Genomic DNA, 23,126 nt, shown 5'->3' on the forward strand with positions numbered 1-23,126 from the left:
GAAGAGTTATTTGGATTTTTAAGAATTATCTTTGAAAGACAGGGTCCTGAAAAAGGTTTATTTTTGCTGAGTTTACATGGTAAACCAAAATCATGATATTAATAGCAAACATTTACATATTGTCTTTTTTATTTTTGTAATGGAAATGTTTAGGCCTATTATCAATATCATGATTTTGGTGTACTGTTTATAGGGCTAGCTGGATTATTGGTTTGTGAAAGTGATTGAACGTGTTTTTTCAGCAAGCAATGCCATTCTTTATTCATTAGGGTCGTTCACCTAAAGGAGTTTATTTTCTTTGCCTTTGATATTGTAAGTAGAAATTGGGCACCAATAATAAATTTGTTATATTCAATGAATATAGACCACATGGAAAATTCGATCATATGTTTTATATGAATAAACACTAAAAATTCAGCATTATATCATCCCTCTGACTTCCAGGAAGGTTCTTAACCCACTTACCCCAAACGTTTCTCCAAGTTTTCACATCATTGTAAAGCCCTAGTTGCTTTGATAAAGTCATTCCTGAAGAGTATTTATTTCATGTGATTACTGATTCATTTTAAGGTTTAAAAAATAAGTCCCTCATTTTAGTGTCAACCCTGTTATGTAACCTGAACTCGTTTTAATATGGTAAAACTATTCCCTTTTAAATATTTGTTTTCAAAATAAACATGTAACATCTGATAGTCAAATCATAATGTAAAAGCAGGTGGGATGGTTCTACTCTTCTTGGCAATTTTCTGGTGTTTTGTAGTGGAAAACTGGGTGAGTTGAGAACATGTAAACTCTGTTACCCATAGATAGACAGGCTAGAAACTTTTTAACAATTTAATTTTCTTGTGTGAAGCTTGCATTCAAGTGCACCTCCCTCTTGCACACAACAAGCTTCCAATTCCCCGTCACAATGGGATTCATGGCTGATTTAAAATGAGATTTAAAATGTTATGGTCAAACCTATTACTTTATTTGGCACTTAATTAGGTACTTACTTTAGTCTTTTTTTTTACCTCTTGAGATGGAAAAAGGTTTACAAATTATTGAACATGTGCTCTTTATGGCAGAATGTTACAGTGAGGTGTAATCCAAAGATTTTTTTCACCAAATCGCACATTTTAAAAGGCACCGAATTGGTGGAACGACCTAGAAATCGATGTGGCGAGGCAAGGTCACGCAGCCTGCTCACGATGAAAATAAAGAAAGTGGTCTGTGCAACAGAGGTAAGATTTGGGAAACAAAGGTTGAACTGGGATTGTCCCAGGTACAAACATATTTGTTACCAGAAATTCTATAGGTCTACCTTTATGAGCTAGCCTAAATACAGATGATTTCCTGAGAATAGCCTACCGCTGTAAGAATAAACTTCATCCACATGATGGCAATGCTGACTTGCAATTTCCAACAGCTGCAGTTCAACACTGGATATCATATTATTGACGTCACTTAGAATGAAAAAGAAGCGCTCAGCGGTGGCTCTAGCAAAAGGGAAACCCGCTGTCCAGTGGCTATTTCGCAGTTGCGGTAGCCTATAGTATTTTAGTGAGCGTGTAGAAATACAAGTGAAGATACCTTGGAGTAAAACTGAACCGTACGACCGTGTAGCCTACTTTTTTTCTGCAATGGCTGATCATCATCTTTTACATTATAGCGACTCAGCTGCGGTTGGGAACCGTTTCGCCCGCAAAGGTGCTCTGCGGCAGAAAAACGTGCATGAAGTCAAAAATCACAAATTTACTGCCAGGTTTTCAAGCAACCGACATTCTGCAGTCATTGCACAGACTTCATATGGTAAGCATCAATGCTCTTGCGCACCCGTCATTGTGTGAAAGGGGAGAGGAAAAGTTGGTGCGCTCTCGTCATTCCGGTCGTGTTAGTGTATTTCCTTGTTTACCCTATTTGTTGTTTTGAATTATGCAAAATAGTTGCCTTATGTAGTGTTAAATGGTTTTGAGGCACTGCTATTAGACTCATAATTAGCCTATTAGGCGCTTATCCTCATTAAAATGTATAATTTATTAATTCAAATGATACCTTCCGTTATTAAATTAATTGGATGTAATAGTTATAAATGTTCAATAAATTCCATGATGCGAACAGTTCATTTCACATGCGCTATTCTCGTAAAATCATATGAAGCTCGCCATTCACTTTCCAAAAACACTCTTCTGCGCGCTGATTGGCAACTAGAACTCAGCAATAGAACTCTGTGCTCCCGAATTGGGTATGGATTTAAAATGTTTTTTCTTTATTTAACTCGGCAAGTCAGTTAAGAACACATTTTTTTTACAATGACGGCCTAGGAACAGTAGGTTAACTGCTTTGTTCAGGGGCATGTCAGATCGAGGATTCGATCTAGCAACCTTTACTGGCTCAAAGCTCTAACCACTAGGCTAACTGATGTTAATGTGCAAATTGTTCTCCAACCAGGCCATACTAAACTCGCCCCATAATTACTCATCTTGCCAAGAATGACACACCCCCTTAATCAGAGGCATAATGTCTCAGATATTTTGTTTATTTTGCACTCTAAAACGTTCACATTCAGTAGGCTATTAAATTGATCTTTCACGTCTTTTGAAGTCTAATTTCCCTCTTCCACACATCTTGCCATGCTCATGTCTTATAGCCTGGAGTAGTCTGTGAACTCTCAATCCATTGTACCTGTGCCACAGATCTTTTCATGCTCATGTCTTATAGCCTGGAAACGTCTAAACTCCATCTACTGTAAATGAGTACCATCAAATGATATAGCAATAACCCTACTGCTAGCTCTGGTCAGGGGGCATTAGTGTGCTTTCCTTTACTAGTTGAGGAAAGCACACTAATGCCCCCTGACCAGAGCTACCCCACTGGGCACAGATGTCAGGTCATCTAATTAGTTTACATTTGGTTAAGATGTCAACATGAATTCAAAACATTTCACATCATTGGATTTAGGTTGTTTTTTTAAATGAACTAAATGCCTTTAAGACTTTTTGCAAATCCAAATTGATTCAATGTTGTCACATTGATGTGTTGAAATGTGTTGCAATGACAGTGGTCCCAGTGGGACCCTACTGTATGACTTGGAGCATCAGAAGTACAGGTAAGACCACCATCTGTCCTGCTGTCACTCACTGCTCCTTCTCACTGCTTTTCACAGGGGATTTGGGAAACAAGGATTCCAGTGCCAAGGTAACCCAGTGTTCTGCCTATGTGTACATGTTTACGCTCATATTTGCATGTGTACAGCAGTGGCGGTTCTAGACCATTTCAGGGGGGGAGGCGCAAGCTGGGGCCAGTTGTACTGTTAGAGGGGCCAGTTACATTATCATTTTCTTCACTGCATTGCAGGCAAAAGACCATGTTCATAATCATCATCGTTGCCACTGTCTAATAACAGATGTAGAGAACGATAACTAATTTCTGCTGTGTAAAAATTATTTCATACTCCACATTTAGGGTGGCCACAAGGGGTTCCAAAATTGTCACATGGGCACTGGTCCCCCTGCCCCCAGAACCGCTAGTGATGTACAGTAATTTACATGTGTACACTCATGTTAGCTTAGCATTAGGTATCCAATTTCCATATACTGTATGATGCACTTCCTATAGTTCCAGTACCAACAGTTAATCATTAATATTCATACCACTGTACAAGGGGATGTTGAACTGTCCACCAGCCAGTTTGGTTGATGTCAAATCCACTAGCAATCTACAAGTGAAGATGCCAGCTGCTTGTTCCTTTGTGTGGTTACTGTACATCTCAAAGCCCTGCTCAGAGTGCAACAATGTCTGCTATTCTTTCAAGAGCAAGGATACAGTCAGTGAAGGCTTCTGAATCCACCAGCACCAAAGTACTTCCCCATAGACAACAGTTTAGACACATTGTGTGTAGTCTAGTAGGGCTCATTGAGTGCATTGAAAACTGTTCCGTCCAGACAGTGAGGTGATGACTGGCTAATCACTGGCTGGAGATTTGACTGCTCTTACATGTATACTTTATGCAGTCTGTTCTCCTGAAGTGTAAACCCATCATATCATAATTCTATTCTCATTATTGTTCAGACAAGATGCTGCGTCTTTCTTATAGCTTGTTGATAATCAGGTCATTATTCACTCTTCCCCTTCCTCAGTAACTCTTAATATCCGGCAAAAACTTGGATGGGGCCAGTGTTCTCAAATTTACTTCAAAAGTGCAGCATTGCCACTTTTCAGGCTTCTCCCAAATATGGCATTCGCTAACAGTCTTCCACAGAAAAGTTAAACTACAGTACACTGCCTTTGTCAGTGCACTTTCACATTCTGTTTGATGAATTAATGTGCATGCAGAGACACTTAATATGACTAAATACCAACGGTATCAGTTCTCTAGTCACAGCTGGAGGCCTTTGATTAGTCACTTCTAGGCTGGTTGGAAAAGTTAGTGAAGGATTTACAGCAATAACCAAGTTCCCAGTATCTGAAATGTAATTGTGTGTTTGAATCTCTCAGAGTCAGATTGTAACTATGAGGAAGGGTAAAGGAAAATTGACTGGTCGATTGTAAGCAATAGCAAATCTACGTTCCCAAAATAACCATTGAATTCAGAACAGCAAAATATAATTCCATGCCAAAAGTTTATTGGACATTCGCGCATCACCAAGGGGGATGAATGTCATGTAGAACCTATATAATGTAGAAAAACATTAGTACCAAGTAATCAAAGCAAATCACATTTGGAATGTCATACACGTTCACACTTACCTTAAAGCCCATCATTCATGCATCAATTGCCAATGTCTGTGGGGAGAAACATTTGTCAGTCATCCAAATTAGACTACTGTACACATGTAGTTGTAACAGTACCGGAGGATAGGATACTGCGCTCCTTTGGATCCAGCACTTGGTCTAAGGAAAGGCTGGTTAGGCACAGGTTTACTGATATCATGGGGGATACAACACTGGTAACAGAGGACTGGGCTGTTTCCTTTACCTTGCTCTCCTGGGGGAGTGGAGAGGAGGTGCCTTTGGAGCAACCCAAACCACCTGCTACCTCATTAACACTGGGTCTCATGGTCGTTGGGACTTGTTCTGGTTCAAGGACTGAAAAAATAATGCCTGGTATTATGCCAACTGGTAATGTAATAGTATATCAATCTGATTATAATATATTCAAATTGTGATATGACAGTACACATGCTTGACACCTACCAGTCTCACTACACATGGAATGGGAGAGCCTGGAGTAGTGGAGAGACGACATCTGTCCCTCGGTGTTAACACACCAGCAGTATCCTGTAGAGCCCTTGCACTGCTTTGGGGTGTACAGGCCCTCCTTGTTACACTGGGGTACATAGGCTCCAGGAATATTGGGGGGTATTGGCTCTAGCCTGCTCATACAGGATCAGGGCTGGATAGAAAGTTTAGACATTCAGCTTCAGGTAGCTCATTAAGTTAGGTTGAATATAATAACGTGATAATTTAACATTACATGAGCTGATAAACATTTAGATTTATACTGTCATAACATCATAAAACACTATTTAAGTGACAGTGTTGGCAATAGCCCAAAATGACAGGAAGCATAGCAGATGGAGTTACTTCAGTGCCACCAGAAATGTTCATTGGTTTTGTATTCAGAAAGTGAAATTCAATATTTGAATGTGTAGTGCACAAATGTAATTTATAACATTATTTGAAACTGAATCAAATTAATATTGCAGTTAAACTCAGTTTATTTTAATAAACATGTTTCTGCATGTACATTGATTGCTCTTCTACTACTTTTCTAAGCAAACCCAAATCTTAGGAGTGACACTTAATGCATGAATTCGTGAGAGTGGTTCCAGTTTAGATAGATACATGTAGTGAAGTCTCCTTGGCAGGGCCAGTTGTATGGGGTGGATAAGCCTGGGCATGGACCCCCAGAAAGAATGTGCCCTCCCTCAGTTGTTGCTCCATGAAGTGTTATGAATTACATTGGCCCGGTTTTACCAATGTAGTGCCGCAAGGCCTGCCAGTAGTGCAGACGGGACAGAGGCTATATGCTGGGTGCGCTCATGATCTGAGGGGGATGTAATATTAAAATGCATTCTGATTGGGAACCTAGCCATGCAATGTAATTAAGGTACTGCCTTTACCTTATTTAGGAAGCTAATTTGACCCAGCACTGGGTGGGATCCAATGGACTTCCACAGAGAGCGATGTTGAGCAGCCTGCTGGCCCACGCCGAGGTTGAGAGCCTAGCAGCGAATTTAATATTGGCCCATCAAGAGTGACGCAAAGTAAAATCGCAACCGCTGCCAGCGAACCCCACTCAGGTCTTCAAAAGATATGGCGGGCCTTTGTCAGCAATGCCGAGTGCAGTTGGCACTGAAACATTAGGGACATCACAGCAATGTGCAAACACTCTCCACCCTGAAGAACGTATTCAGTGAAGAGATGCAGCATTTCAGATCAACGAAAAGCCCAGCTGGCATTTGAGCGTGACCTGCAAAGTACATTTCACCAGGAAGGAGAATGGCTCAGAAAGGTCTGAGGTTCAACACAGCAACTCTAAAATGGTCAACTACAACCTTTATGGCCCTGGCTGCCGTGCCAGAGTTAATACAATTCTCTCATGTACACCTACTGGTTGTTCAGCAGATTTTATGCAAACTAGAGTTTAGGCCTTTGCTTTTTACTGCAATGCATCTTTTAGATATGCGATTGTCATTGCTTGCATGCGTAACCAGTGTTAAATGGTAAATGGCTAGCTAGTTAGTGGGGTGCGCTCTAATAGCGTTTCACAACGGTGGTTTCACTTGAGACCTTGAAGTACTCGTTTCCCTTGCTCTGCAAGGGCCGCGGCTTTTGTGGAGCGATGGGTAGAAAAATAATGTAATGTATAACATCTCTACTAGTATTGGATTTATAGATAAATGTTTACAAATGTTGGACTTCAAATATTCAGATGACACTTGAATTGATTTATAGAAGGAATAGACTCAAATGTTTATGCAATGTAAATGTATTTATTTATCTACTGGCCAGTGTTGAGGGTGACTTGGTGTACAGAAGGTGTCTGGTTCGAGCCCAGGTAGGGGCGAGGGACGGAAGCAAAGCTGTTGCACATGAGACTAATTGCTAGATCTACAGCTTTGCGTCATTTGATGGTATAGGGACAATGACCAATGTAGCCTACTGGTTGTGCGGCGAGGTGAGCCCTGGCAGGCGCTCCTGTGGTCTGACTGTTCACCTTGTTGCTGCCGAAATTGGCAGCTAACGTTACCCTTTCAGAGCGCCGACTGGCAATAGCCTTCGGTCCATGGTCCTGAATTAATGTTACGGTGTGCCTTTTTAATGAGCGCATCTTGCGCTACCAGTCTTCGTGAGGCTCCTCTTCAACATGGTGTGCAAAATGACAGTTTCCTATATGGCTGCATTTCAGATAGGCTTGGATTGTTTAAGTCACAATAGTATAGCCTACTGAAAGTAGTAAGTAAACTACATTACAGTCTGTGCGATAATATTGACATCACTTTTACAGTAGCTTATGACAATGAGGGGGCCTTCACGCGGTATGCTCAGAATGGACATTCACTCTTAATTGGAGCCGATTCAAATTGGCTACTACCATGTATGACATTTCACAGCCATGCATATAGAAGATGCACCTAGTATGCTTTTCTGAAAATCCCACAGAAAATATTTTGCACCTGGAGAAGTAGCGGCTTGGTCATTGCGTAGTGTCAAGTGTGACAGCCTATAGTTGTATTTAGTGAAGTTTAAGCCATGTAGTGGGGCACATTCTATTGTGTTATTATATAAAGCAACGCTTGTGTACGTCTACATTTTTTTGTTACATTTGAACAGTAGGACCAATCAACTGGTGTTTAGGGCTCCAAAGCAATACTAAACCCAACATGTTCCATGTTTAATGAACTGAAATAACATCCCAGAAACGCATGCATATGCACAAAAAAACTCCACAAATTGGTTGCATCCCTGATAATCTATCCAGTGCAGTCGGGCATCGTGAGGCCCATTGTCGTGCCATTCATCCACCGCCTCATGGTTCAACATAATGCACAGCCCCATGTATCTGCACACATGTGTCTTTCGGGTGCATGTTTCTGTGAGTCTTAGAGTTCAGGAATGGAGTGTTGAGATAGTATTTGAGGTACTAGAGCCACATTCATAAGAACATTAAATATGCCACATTAGATTCAGGAACCACTTGGTACAGCCAGCTCATCATAGTGTTTCACTGTTTCCATCTACCTTTCCTGGCAGACAAAGTACCAGAATGTTTCCAAAACAAATGCATCCCAGTTTAACTTCAGTAAGCTTAAACAATACAATAACTAAAATAGCCTATACATATTGAATTGGAATAGAGTTAAGACTGAACAGTCATGAAACAGTTAACCGTTTCAATTTGTGCAAAACAAATGAGAATTTACATTCAATTTCTGGTGGCACCGAAATCACTCCATACCCATGTTGTCAAGGACAAACATACTGGCCAGGGAAACTGGAATGAGAGGGAGAGAGAGAAAAAAACTCCATAGTAGCAGTTTAAACTCCATAAAGGTAAATAGTTTAAGAAACCCTGCCCTAGGCTATGGTTCAGGACCAAAGGGGGGCCCTGGGGATGTCAAAGGTCAGTCACTACAATACGTCTACACCATTCTTTAGTTGGGTCATGGGATGACAATTTCTCATTTGGGGCTCAAGTTTAAGAACCCTGGCCTAAGAGACAAAAATAAGACTAGAGGATAAACAAATACATAAAGGTCAAATCAAAGTAATGTGACATTTTTCAAAATAAGTTGTTTTAAAATCATAATATTGTGTTGAGTCAAAACAAATTATTTCAATTATCAAAAGAGCAGAAAAAGGCTTCCCATTTGACAGGAAAACTACTACTGCCTACAAACACAAAACAGAGCCAAGAGACCCTGAAAAAGCAAGGGGGGATGATTAGTAAAAGGGCCAGCACACCTTCAACAATACCACTTATTGAAGATAACCCATTTCTTACCTTAGAGTGTCCAAGAGCCATAGCAATCAGCTCAGTTGTAGAACTCCCCAGTAGCTATGGCGTGGCAACAGACAGCTTGCTAGAGCCTTCTGGTTTTAACTGGGAGAGTGCTGCTCTCTCCTTGTATTGGCACCTTGACTCTCCTCGGTTTCAATTAGAGACTAAAGGACCTTATCATTTAACATAATGAATAGAGTTGACTTGTTTTCCTATTTCAGCACGACACGCAAACCTATCTGTTTTACACAATACATTCCTATCTGCACACACTTCAACATTGCACCCTCCCAAGCAGGTTTCAGGTGTAGCCAATCTAGACATTAGACAAGATTGCCCCAATTGTGGCAGATGAGCTGCATTTACGCAGGAAGCCCAATTGTGATATTTTTCCACTAATGGGTCACATTTTCATAAAAATATCAGAATTGGGTTGTCTGTGTAAAGCAGCCATAGAGGGATAGACAGGGAAAGCTTGTGGTAAGGAAACTCATCAATACTACCGTACCCCATGTTGAGAAAAGTTGCAGAAAAAATGAAGGAGCTTGATATGGGATGAGATTACCACTTTTTTTAACATGCTTATTAGACATGACCTTTGGGCAGTTAGAAACTATACACAACATTGTTGCGTCCTAAATAAATGTGTAGATGCAAGTTTAACTACTCTAATTCAGAATAGTGTAGTTCAGTGTTTTGATCAAACTGTTGTCCAAGTATCAAAAACAGTGCAATCATTTATGTGACTCTCAGTAACCTTCTAGTGTGATAACCATGGACTTGTCTCTGGGCAGTCTCTACCAGAGGAGGTTGCTGCGGACGGATCATAATAATGGCTGGAACGGCGTGAATGGAATGGCATCAAACACATGGAAATCATGTGTTTGATGTATTTGATACCGTTTCACTCATTGCGCTCCAGCTGTTACCACGAACGAATTAAGGTGCCAGACAGAGTCAGGCACTATAGAGTCAGACAGGGACACTACTACTGCACAAGGGCCCAGATGTCCACACCATGTTACCATAGTCTCTGCCAGTGTAGTGTTCCTCTCAGGATACTTGATACACCAAGCCAGGTAACTGTGTGTAGACAGAGCAACGCTGAAGGTAAAGTCTAGAGAGGGAGGGAGAGATATAAAGGGGAGGTAGAGAGCGAGATTAAGAGTACAAAAGGAGAAAATAACAGGGAGGTAGCAGGCAAGGTGGAGATTAGGATGTAAAGGCTAGGGAGAGGAGAATGAGGGAGAGGTGAAGGAATGACAGAAGAGGAAGGAAATAGTGCAGGAGAGGGAATGAGGGGAATGGAGGGAGACAGAATGAGGGGAATGGAGGGGAGAGAATGAGGGGAATGGAGGGAGAGAGAATGAGGGGAGGGAGGGAGAGAGAATGAGGGGAATGGAGGGAGAGAGAATGAGGGGAATGGAGGGAGAGAGAATGAGGGGAACGGAGGGAGAGAGAATGAGGGGAACGGAGGGAGAGAGAATGAGGGGAATGGAGGGAGAGAGAATGAGGGGAGTGGAGGGAGAGAGAATGAGGGGAATGGAGGGGAGAGAATGAGGGGAATGGAGGGGGAGAGAAAATGAGGGGAATGGAGGGAGAGAGAATGAGGGGAATGGAGGGAGAGAGAATGAGGGGAATGGAGGGAGAGAGAATGGAGGGGAATGGAGGGAGAGAGAATGAGGGGGGGAATGAGGGGGAGGGAGAGAGAATGAGGGGAATGGAGGGGAGAGAGAATGAGAGGGAGGGGAATGGAGGGGAGAGAGAATGAGGGGAATGGAGGGGGAGAGAGAAGAATGGAGGGAGAGAGAATGAGGGGAATGGAGGGGAGAGAATGAGGGGAATGGAGGGAGAGAGAATGGGGAATGGAGGGAGAGAATGAGAATGGAGGGAGAGAGAATGAGGGGAATGGAGGGAGAGGAATGAGAATAGAGAGAGAGAGAATGAGGGGAATAGGAGGAGAGAATGAGAATGGAGGGGGGAGTACAGGGAGGGAGAGAGAATGAGGGGAATGGAGGAGAGAGAGAAGGTTGATGGGGGAGAATGGAGGAGAGAGAATGAGGGAATGGAGGGGGAGAGAGAATGATGAGGGGAATGGAGGGAGAGAGAATGAGGGGAATGGAGAGAGAGAGAGAATGAGGGGAATGGAGGAGAGAGAGAATGAGGGGAATGGAGGGAGAGAGAATGGAGGGGAATGGAGAGAGAGAGAGAATGAGGGGAATGGAGAGGGAGAGAGAGAATGAGGGGAATGGAGGGAGAGAGAATGAGGGGAATGGAGGGAGGAGAGAGAATGAGGGGAATGGAGGGGAGAGAATGAGGGGAATGGAGGGAGAGAGAATGAGGGGAATAGAGAGAGAGAGAATGAGGGGAATAGAGAGGAGAGGGGAGAGAGAATGAGGGGAATGGAGGGAGAGAGAGTACAGGTTCAGTAGGGAGAGAGAGAATGAGGGGAATGGAGGGAGAGAGAATGAGGGGAATGGAGGGAGAGAGAGTACAGGTTCAGTAGGGAGAGAGAGAATGAGGGGAATGGAGGGAGAGAAAGTACAGGTTCAGTAGGGAGAGAGAGAATGAGGGGAATGGAGGGAGAGAGAGTGTGCATGTACATTGTAATGAAAAGAGAGCTAGTGCTGCTCCCCCCTCTCACCTCCTAAGGTCACGGTGCCTGGCCTCGGAGCCTCTAGCGTCCCTGTGCCCTTCTCATGTTAGCTCTGTCACAGCACAGGGTCACGGTACAGAGTAGCGATGCTCCAGGGAGCAGGTCTGAAGCCTTAATTAACTGTCAGTCCACACCACCAGGCTGCACTGCCACACGATGGGCCAAGCGCTGGAGAGTCCACTGATTTATCACCAATTTACTATTGAAATTAAATGGAGAGGGGAGAGGTTTACTGTTTAGATGCACTCTATAGGACAGTGATTCATAAGGCCTGGAGTGATTCATAAGGCCAGGAGTGATTCATAAGGCCAGGAGTGATTCATAAGGCCAGGAGTGATTCATAAGGCCATGAGTGATTCATAAGGCCAGGGATGGTATTCTCACAGCACCTCAGAGTAGGAGTGTGGATCTAGGTTCAGGTCCTCCCTGTCCATGTAATCTGATTCAGTATAATATAAAAAGTTAAATTGATCCTACACTCTTAGAAAAAATTGTTCCATAAGTTTTTTTTGCAGAGATAGGATTCTACCAAGAAGCATTTTGATCAGAAGAACCTGTTTTAGAAGACAAGGGTTATTTGTAAGGCAAAGTTCTACCTAGAACCCTTAACATCCTAAGAACTGTTTTTTGAAGAAAGGGTTCTTTGATGATTCTTTGGGAGGCAAGAAGGGTTCTACTTAGAACCACACTCTGTGTGTACAAAACATTAAGGACACCTTCCTAATATTGAGTTGCATGGACTCTACAATGTGTCTAAAGTGTTCCACAGGGATGTTGGCCCATTTTCACACAGTTGTGTCAAGTTGGCTGGATGTCCTTTGGGTGGTCCATTCTTGATACACACACCTACTACCATACCCTGTTCAAAGGCACTTACATATTTTGTCTTGTCCATTCACCCTCTAGACGGCACACATACACCATTCATGTCTCAATTGTTTCAATGCTTAAAAATCCTTCTTTAACCTGTCTCCTCTCCTTTCCTTCATCTACACTGATTGAAGTAGTATAAACAAGTGACATCAATAAGGGATCATGTCATGGAAAGAGCAGGTAGCAGGTGTCCTTAATGTTTTGTACACTCAGTGTGTGTAATATTTCCCATCATGCTCTATTGCAGGGAGATTTTCAGAATAGTTTTTTTTTACTGTAAAATCTGTGTTTTTCTATTGGTTGGTTGATTCATTTTATGCTACACAAAGATACATAGCATACAGGTTTTTAAACTAATTCAATCTGTTAGTAATTGGATGTCTTGCACCCGTTACTGAGATGGTTGTTCCAGTTTAGATGTTTGAGGTAGTAATTGTATTAAATCTTCCCTTTCCTGGCAGTTATGCTGAATACAGGTTTCAGTTGATTAGCAATTCCACTTGTTGGACATCTTTACTCTGGCTGGATTCCAATAGGAATTACACATCACTTTGCAAGCCACCATAATGTGACTTACAGGTCTGATGTGGCCTGTAAACCATAAGACTGGTGGAACCGTTCTAGGAAGGACCCTCCAAAGAAAGAAGGTTTCTCGGTAGAACCCTTCATTGACGGTTCTGGATAAAATCCTCTCCTAAGAGTTCTACCCAGCACCAAAAATGGTTACCCTGTATGGTTCTACTTAGTTCAGCACTCCCCCTCTGAGACGCTTTATGATCATGTGACCTGACCAGGACAAACTCTGGGTCATTAAGCTACAAGGTCAGGTTTGGACCAAGTTATGCACACATCAGTCTGTTGGTATCAATATGGAACCTAGTTCAACCTAGTTCAACAACCATATCTGTTATTAGTGCGAAGCATAGAATATTAGAATACTCATTTAATAGGATCTCTGTGGTGTGAAGTCTGTATCCCATAATTGCTATACTGTACTTACTAGGGCATAATAGTGATACAATGGAACTCACATAATAAATGTTCTGAATAGCGGACCTGGCAGCCTAGTTAGTTGGGTTTTGGAGCACTGAGTGGGCCAGCAGACGGAGTGGTTTTATGAAGTGTTGTTGGCCCACTGGGCAACAGTGATCGTGAAGATACAGTATGTACACATGTATAATCTCACACATCTGAAAGCTAAAGCAACTGTCTGTTGTTTATACATGACCAGGCCTCTCTGCTCACAAGGCCAAATGGCTTAATGGTCTGTTAGGACAAAGGCCTACTAAGGACAGGTGGATGATCCATACAGGAAACAATAAACACAGCTCAGACACAGTAAACATGTATTTTACAACAAATATAATGTTTAGTACTGGAAGTAGTATAATTCATTTTAAAAAGCACAAAATGTTATATTATACGACTGACGTTTCAAAATAGATTATCTCAAACATTGCACACCACTAGGCTACACATGAGACGTGCGAGTGCACTCTAGAACACCCATCATGAGAGCCAAGCTGGGGTGTGTTCAATTCGATTAAAAGTTTGTACTTTGAGTGACGGTTTCTACTGAATGACACCATTCCCAAAACATTCTTCAACAGCCTTTGAGGTACGTTTGCTCCGTTTGATGAGTGTGGAGGAGTGTAGCTTGAAGCAGTGAATGACGTATTTAAAGGGCAGTGGAGCATTCCACTACCAAACCCCTCCCCTTTTTTCAACTGGTCATTCTGAGCAGGTCATTCTGAGCAGGTCATTCTGAGCAGGTCATTCTGAGCAGGTCATTCTGAGCAGGTCATTCTGAGCAGGTCATTCTGAGCAGGTCATTCTGAGCAGGTCATTCTGAGCAGGTCATTCTGAGCAGGTCATTCTGAGCATCATTTCCGTGTAATTGAACGTTACAGTACGTTTTTTTGTACAGTCAAAGTTGCAGTCATAATGTTACAAACTAAACAGTGTATTTCAGACAAAATAAACAACATCATGACTTTATCTAAGCATGAATGTAAATAAATACTATTGGTAACATATACAAATGCGATCTCTTATCTGAACATGAGTAAATAGGCAACTTTAATTACACGCGATAGTGAGAGACAACAAACCATACAGGAGATATATTAGCGATAGGCCTATTCCTCAAAGCCTGAATCATCACAATCAACAAATGGTATGTGCTGGAATCTTCTCATGAGCAGAGTAAACCTAACCTTGATGCCAGAACTCACATGGGAAGCTTGTGAGAGACAGGAGTGGAGCAGTGAGCTATGCATAGGACTGTAGGCCTATGTGGATGTGTTGGATGGTGGAATCCTCTCAGAGGGCTGTGAGCTGATGATCCATGCCCACCAACACACATTGAAAGTGGGATGATATGATAACAGATGTGTGTTCTTGGAAGCGCAGAGTGCTTGTTCTTGGAAAGACCAGGGATCTGAAAAGTCTGCCAGTTGGATTCTCCGTCCCAGGAGATGTGTCTATGCTCCCTCTCTCTCAACTTCATGGGATGGACAGATACTGGCTTTTTGTAGTTCCTGTTCACTCAGTGTGTGTGTGTGTGCGTGCGTGTGTGCGTGCGTGTGTGCGTGTGTGTGTGTGCATGCGTGCATATGGTACAGTGTGTGGGGTACATTGTTCGAAAGTTTGTTAAGGTTCATTGTTCAATGCCCTTGATATCTAGGCCTTTTCTTTAGATATTGAGAACTCACCTCCTATCATATGGCAAACAATTCCCACATGACACAGGCTTCACTGAATCTTCCCTCACCACAGTAAAGACATTTCATCTTGAAATGGACTGAACTGAATAGAATACAATAAAATAGAACAGAATAGAATAGAACAGAATAGAATAGAAACCTCAGCTTGAACTGAGAGGAGAGTATGGTTGATTAAGTAGGGCAATTCCACTGGAACAGAATGACACTGAGACTCCGATTTTTCACTTTAAAATGTATGTCTAACCCTAGTGCATACTGTACAGCACTGGCAGGGAACAGCTAGAGTCTGAATATAACCCCACTGCTTCATCTGTACCACAGAGGTCAGAGGCTACCTTATCTGCACCAAGGATGACAGTGAATGTTCTGTCATATGTAGAGACCTTATGCATGACTGCTGAGAGTTGCCATGAGATGGTACAAATCATTTGTCCTAAATCTTGGGATTCCTACTTGTATCCTTTTTTAACTCTTCATGATAGAGCCTTTCTCCAACTGTTTATTTATTCAATGAGCTGTACGTGTGAGGCACTAGGCAAGCTTTTCAGTATAAGGATAATGAATATTTGCATCATACCTCACTGGGGACTATTGGGGCTTCAATCATACTTTTATATTTTAAGCAGAGAGGATATTGCACGCTTGTTGTATAACATAAATGTGTCATTCCTCTCCCTTGGCTATTGGGGCTTTAATAATACCGTTTCTATTTATTTAAACTACAGTCTATGGGACTTGTACTGTAACATCATACTCTAACATTTGCGTCTCAATCTCACAGCATAATCTCCTGCAACAGCATCTCGTAAAGCGATGCCAAGCCGACTGCCTTGAGTACAGGATGAGTTATCAATTACCCAGGGAGCATTTGCCCTATAAAGGAATTGTTGGAAAGATGATGAAGTCCTTCTCTCTGTGATGGTACATTTCTATCATTTGAACTGCTATTAGTTTATGGTTGCTGGGCCGTGGTCGGGTAAAGGGCTGCGGCAGGGATCCCGCTGTGCAGTACGAAGACCTGACGGCAGCGTTTTCCAGGCGACCAGCCTCCCTTGCCTCCTTTCTCTGCCCACCTCCACAGCAGAGGGTAGTGGAAGGGAGCGTGGGCCGGAGTAGTGGCGAGGTGAGACGTCTTTATTGTAGTGTGTCTTAGTGTGGGAGGAGGCTGAGCACCCTGCAGCTCCCATGGGGCTGTGTACTCTACTCACTTGGAGCCATTTGGTTGGTATTACTCAGAATGGGAGTGTGTGTACGGTGGATGTGTGTGTGTGCATGATATTGGCCTGTGTGCGTGAGTGCGTGTGTGTGTGCATATGGCCTGTGTGTGTGTCTGTGTGAGTGCCTGTGTATTGGAAGGATGGAGTTGTGTGTGTGTGTGTGCGCGTGTGTGTGTGTGACTGTGTAGAGGTCACAAGATCAGTTTCAAATGTATTTGCTTTCTTAGTTTCTTTCAGTAGTCTGTATGCATATTGTTCAGAGGTAGAGGTAACCGCGGTAACTAAGGTAATTCCTGGTTATTGGCCAGTCTAGTTTGATCTGGTTCTAGTGGACTTTGTAAAGGTCACTGGCTGGGATTCACGGTCCACTGTGGAGACGTTGTATCACTGTCATATGGCCATGCTGAGACACTGGCCCATTCACAGGCTGCTTCTCTCTCTCTCTCTCTCTCTCTCTCTCTCTTCCTGCTTCTCTCTCTTCCTCTCTCTCCTCTCTCTCCCTCTCCTCTCTCTCTCTCTCTGTCTCTCTGTCTCTCTCTTCCTGCTTCTCTCTCTCTCCCTCTCCCTCTCTCTCTCTCTCACTCTCTCTCTCTCTGTCTCTCTCTCTCTTCCTGCTTCTGTCTCTCTGCCTCCCCCTCTCTTTGTTTCTCTCTTTAACAGAAACATTCCCTCTCTTCCACTCTCACTACCTATCCCCCCTTTCTGTCGTCTCTCACACAATTTGCTGAAATAATCCCTCCTGTCCAATCTACCTTTTTCAGACAACCTGAAGAGTTGATGGGATGTGTGAAATGAAATTGTGAATCATAAAACACATTGTCACCCTGGCAGAACTCTCAGTTTAGAATGAAACAAACTGTAATTCAGCCATCAGGCCAAGTGTTATGGAAGAGACCTTGTAAGTAAAGCAGAACAGGATGAAAACAGATTGTCATATCAAGCAGATGAGATATTGATATTCAATATTAAAGGGAAAATCCACCTAAAATCACATATTCCTTCAATTTAGTGTTAAATAACACTAATATGTGAGAACAATATTTTTTGTGAAGAAATCTTTCATTTTGGTGTTATAATAAGGTTGGTAGCAACATGGAAAATTGTTGTGGATATCTGTTGCAGCTCAAGTCTACTACAAAATCCACAATGCAATGCTCTCTATATGGGCTGGCTGGCTAGCTAGCAAATGTAGCTACACACAATAATACTAAAGACCATATCAGCATGTAATGTAGCTAATTAGCTGTAAAATCGCTTAAAGAAACTGCACTATCTCACAATGTTCAACCTGCAGATCGATGTGCCTCACAGAGCGGAGTCTAACATTCGCAACGGCAGACATACTTTTGAGGAGATGGGAAACAATGCCCATGCTACTCGCGTTGCATTCTGAGCGATTCTGGGACAAAGAGTGCCCTCCTTCGAGGAGTGAATGGGAGTCTATTGGGCGCTAGCTCAAAATTCCAACATTAGCATGAATTTCATCAACAAGTAGTACAACATTTGAAATCTTTCCCAAGATGGGAGATAAGTCACTTGCTATTTGTATTATCTTCTACCTTTGGATTCGTGATATTACATACTTTCGAGGAAAATGGGCACCTTTCTTACACGGACTTTATATAGGGATTGTGTGACGATTAGCTTAGCAACCACATGACACAGCATGACATTGTGAACGCGATTGGTCAACAGTCTGCTGAGTGGTGCGTTTACATTCCTTAATTCATTGGATTCCTATCTCCTTTCGATAATATATCTAGCAACTGCACCATGCAATGCACCCTGGACTAAAGAGGGCAGACAAATGTGCTAGACCCTCTGTTAAATTCTACATTTCTCGAGGTCGGAATATCGGTAAAATATGATCAATGACTCATTGGAGAGAAGACATCCTCCCGAGTTATGACATCTGCCAGTATTGAAGTCTGACAGGTATGATAGACGTTTTCACCATCTAAAAGTCCTGTTCATATTTACTTCCAGTGTAGCGAGAGAGACTTTATCACGGTTGTACGTAATAGCGAACGGATTTCTGCCTGCTTAAACGCCAATAACTCAGATACACATAAAAACATGAAATGACCCAAGGAATCGATAGAACATCCCTCAGAGATGCACAAAAACAAAATAACATTAAAAATAGGTGACCCTTTCCTTTAAGTAATAGCTCTTCACCAATGCTGCCCAAATGTGGCAGTGTTAGCTTTTGCTTAGCGTCAGTGAGTGTCAATGATGCCTGTTCTACGTGGATCCAGTGTGTGTGAGTGTCTGTGTGTGTTTGTGTCTGTGTGTGTGTGACTTGGATCAGTCATGGCCACAGTGACAGGGATGTTCTCCTATCTTCTCTCCTCTCCTTTCTTCTCGGCCCCGTGGCCCTTTGATGTGGAGTGGTTGTGGAGCTGGCAGTGCCATCTGGAGAGCTTAGCCCAGGGCCAGGAGGAGAGCAGGAGAGGAAAAGAGCGTCTGGACAGGGTCTAGAGATTTAGAGAGGACAGAGATGAGGGGAAGAAGGAAGTGTAGCGTGAGGGACAACCCATAGATACTATACCATGTCAACCTCTAACCTGTTACAGAAGGGAGAGAGAGGGGAAGATAAAGAAGAGAGGCCAGTGAGAAAGAGTCCAAGCTGGATGTGGTCTAATGTGAGAGAAGGAGAGAACGAGTGAAGAAGAGAGAGAGATGGAGAGGAAAAGGAAAACGAGAGAAGGAGAAGTTCCAGACATCAGTAGTGCTGAGTGGTTCTGAGTCCTGTTCCAGACATCAGCAGTGCTGAGTGGTTCTGAAGCCTGTTCCAGACATCAGCAGTGCTGAGTGGTTCTGAGTCCTGTTCCAGACATCAGCTGTGCTGAGTGGTTCTGAGTCCTGTTCCAGACATCAGCAGTGCTGAGTGGTTCTGAGTCCTGTTCCAGACATCAGCTGTGCTGAGTGGTTCTGAGTCCTGTTCCAGACATCAGTAGTGCTGAGTGGTTCTAAGTCCTGTTCCAGACATCAGCTGTGCTGAGTGGTTCTGAGTCCTGTTCCAGACATCAGCTGTGCTGAGTGGTTCTGAGTCCTGTTCCAGACATCAGTAGTGCTGAGTGGTTCTAAGTCCTGTTCCAGACATCAGCTGTGCTGAGTGGTTCTGAGTCCTGTTCCAGACATCAGCTGTGCTGAGTGGTTCTGAGTCCTGTTCCAGACATCAGTAGTGCTGAGTGGTTCTGAGTCCTGTTCCAGACATCAGCTGTGCTGAGTGGTTCTGAGTCCTGTTCCAGACATCAGCTGTGCTGAGTGGTTCTGAAGCCTGTTCCAGACATCAGTAGTGCTGAGTGGTCCTGAGTCCTGTTCCAAAGTGACATTAAGGTTAGCTTGACTCAGAACAGAACATTAATTAAGAACAGCTAAAATATACACTCTTGAAATATGTGACACAACTCCTGATCTGAGCTCAGTTCAACATCTTATATTTACATTTACAGTGAGTGTCTCACTTAGCTGTGCACTAAATTATTAAGGACTGAAACCAGTCTGTCTGTCTGTGTAGGTTGCTTCACTCCGCTCTCCAGGAGACATCATCCCCTGCAGGTGATATCATCATGTATGATATGTTAGTTACACTGACGAGTGGACCGGTGACACATGCCCGGCAACCAGGCTGTCACTTAGTGAGCCCTAATGGCAGCGTGGGAGGAGAGCCGAACAGTGGACCTCATTAACCAATCAAGCAGCAGAAGTGTGGGGGCAGCGGAACGGGGGGAGAGAGTGAGACAGAGAGTTACGAGCTAGAGCTTTCTTATGATGGAAACATGAAACAATAAACATCTTACACAACCAAAGGCTGGCTCAGCCATGCTGATTCTCTTCTTCAAATATGGCCTATCTCTGTGTCTCAGATGCTGAGGAGGAGCCTTGTACCACCAAGCTGCTCAGTGTTTGAAGACAGCTGGGCTTGGTTGGTTGGAGTGTGGGTTGGTTTGTAGTTTCTTGGTTTACCACAATAAAGCTCTGCTATAGGATATTATTACATGGGCTCAGAGCGTACCTGGTCAGGTTGTAGACTACCTGTTAATAATAAAGCTCTGATATTATTACATGGGCTCAGAGCTTACCTGGTCAGGTTGTAGGCTACCTGTTACTAATAAAGCTCTGCTAAAGGATATTATTACATGGGCTCAGAGCTAGTACCTGCTCAGCGTACCTGGTTTATAGGCTACCTGTTACTAATAAAGCTCTGCTAAAGGATATTACATTATATAGGCTACCTGGGCTCAGAGCGTACCTGGTCAGGTTATAGGCTACCTGTTACTAATAAAGCTCTGCTAAAGGATATTATTACATGGGCTCAGAGCTTACCTGGTCAGGTTATAGGCTACCTGTTACTAATAAAGCTCTGCTAAAGGATATTATTACATGGGCTCAGAGCGTACCTGGTCAGGTTATAGGCTACCTGTTACTAATAAGCTCTGCTAAAGGATATTATTACATGGGCTCATTTGTTAGCTGTACCTGGGTCAGGTTATAGGCTACCTGTTACTAATAAAGCTCTGCTAAAGGTTGCTACCTGGTCATAACCTGTTACTAATAAAGCTCTGCTAAAGGATATTATTACATGGGCTCAGAGCGTACCTGGTCAGGTTATAGGCTACCTGTTACTAATAAAGCTCTGCTAAAGGATATTATTACATGGGTACCTGGTCAGGTTATAGGCTACCTGTTACTAATAGCTCTGCTAAGGATATTATTACATGGGCTCAGAGCGTACCTGGTCAGGTTATAGGCTACCTGTTACTAAATAATACATGTTTTAAATAGATGGGGATTTGTTAGACTCTATTTCCCTCTGGGTCTTTCAGTTGCTCAAGCAGTTCCATATTAAGGTGACTTCTGTGCAGTACTTCTCATCAAGTTGAGTGTTGACTCGTGTCATACTTGCAGGGAACAGTGTGAGTCCAGGCCATTAATTTAAAAGCCCATTTAATTACTTCTCCATTTAATGGTGTCCTTAATTTACTGTATCTTATCTGCCTGCAAGACTCACCCAGGAACCAAAACTCTGTGTATTTTATTACTTTTTGGATTTATAGTTAAGAATCTACATTGAACAAAAATATAAGTGCAACATGCAATAATTTCAAAGATTTTACTGAGTTACAGTTCGTATAAGGAAATCAGTCAATTGAAATAAATTCATTAGGCCCTAATCTATGTATTTCACATGACTGGGAATACAGATATGCATCTGTTGGTCACAGATACCTTAAAAATAAAAGATAGAGGCATGTATCAGAAAACCAGTCAGTATCTGGTGGGACCACCATTTGTCTTATGCTGCACGACACATCTCCTTCGCGTAGAGTTGAACAGGTATTGATTGTGGCCTGTAGAATGTTGTCCCACCCCTCTTCAATGGCTGTGCGAAGTTGCTGGATATTGTAGGGAACTGGAACACACTGTCGTACATGCCAACTCTGTTCACAACTTTGACATCAGCAAATTGCTCGCCCACACAACGCCACACACTCTGTTCGCAATTTTGCCCGGTACAGTTGAACCGGGATTCATCCGTGAAGAGCACATTTCTCCAGTGTGCCAGTGGCCATCAAAGCTGAGCATTTGCCCACTGCCCACGGTTACGACACCAAACTGCTGTCAGGTCAAGACCCTGGTGAGGACAACGAGAATGCAGATGAGCTTCCCTGAGATGGTTTCTGACAGTTTGTGCAGAAGTTATTTGGTTGTGCAAACCCACAGTTTTCATCAGCCGTCAGATGATACCGCAGGTGAAGAAGCAAGATGTGGAGGTCCTGGGCTGGTATGGTTACACGTGGTCTGCGGTTGTAAGGCCGGTTGGACGTACTGCCAAATTCTTTCAAATTACTTTGGAGGTGGCTTATGGTAGAGAAATTAACATTAAATTCTTTAGCAACAGCATTAAATTCTGTGGCATTGTGTTGTGTGACAAACTGCACATTTTAGAGTGGCCATTTATTGTCCCCAACACAAGGAGCACCTGTGTAATAATCATGCTGTTTAATCAGCTTCTTGATATGCCACACCTGTCAGGTGGATGGATTATCTTGGCAAAGGAGAAATTCTCACTAACAGGGAAATAAACAAATTTGTGCACAAAATAAGAGAAATAAGCTTTTTTTTGTGAATGGAAAATGTATTGGACCTTTTATTTCAGCTCATGAAACATGGGACCAACACATTACATGTTGCGTTTATATTTTTGATCAGTGTAATTATTGGAGTGGAATGCCTTAAACAGAAGAAAGCTCTAACTGATGCATAACATTTAGAAAGTAAATGTGAGAATATGTTCTGTTTTATCAGCCATACCCAAAAGGCATCCACACTACATATCATACAGATATTTTACTCTATGCAGTATGCAGGGTTGGGGAGTAACGGATTACATGTAATCAATTACATGTAAACGATTACTAAAAATGGTAACTGTAATCCGTTACGTTACCAGCAAAAAAAAATCTGATCAGATTACAGATACTTTTGAAAAACGAAATTATTACTTTGAGGATTACTTATAAATTCATAAAGGATGTTTGCGGAAAAAAAATATTTGACACTTTTCTGTTTTCTCCATGATATTCAAATCAGCATTGAAAAAAGGCGCACGTTTAAATTTGTTCCACCTGAGAGAGTCTGACCACAAGTCAGAGACCACT

The 23,126-nt window shown here is 42.6% G+C and overlaps 1 long non-coding RNA gene across 1 annotated transcript; it reads left to right on the top strand.

Moving 5' to 3' along the window:
- Positions 1-1,432: 1,432 nt before the first annotated feature.
- On the top strand, positions 1,433-20,127 carry LOC121844548. The gene is made up of 3 exons (XR_006082036.1): positions 1,433-1,791; positions 3,146-3,177; positions 19,982-20,127. It is a non-coding gene; the product is annotated as an uncharacterized LOC121844548 (long non-coding RNA).
- Positions 20,128-23,126: the final 2,999 nt, after the last annotated feature.

The sequence above is a fragment of the Oncorhynchus tshawytscha genome, unplaced genomic scaffold, assembly GCF_018296145.1.
Source record: "Oncorhynchus tshawytscha isolate Ot180627B unplaced genomic scaffold, Otsh_v2.0 Un_contig_5821_pilon_pilon, whole genome shotgun sequence".
Taxonomy (NCBI): domain Eukaryota; kingdom Metazoa; phylum Chordata; class Actinopteri; order Salmoniformes; family Salmonidae; genus Oncorhynchus; species Oncorhynchus tshawytscha.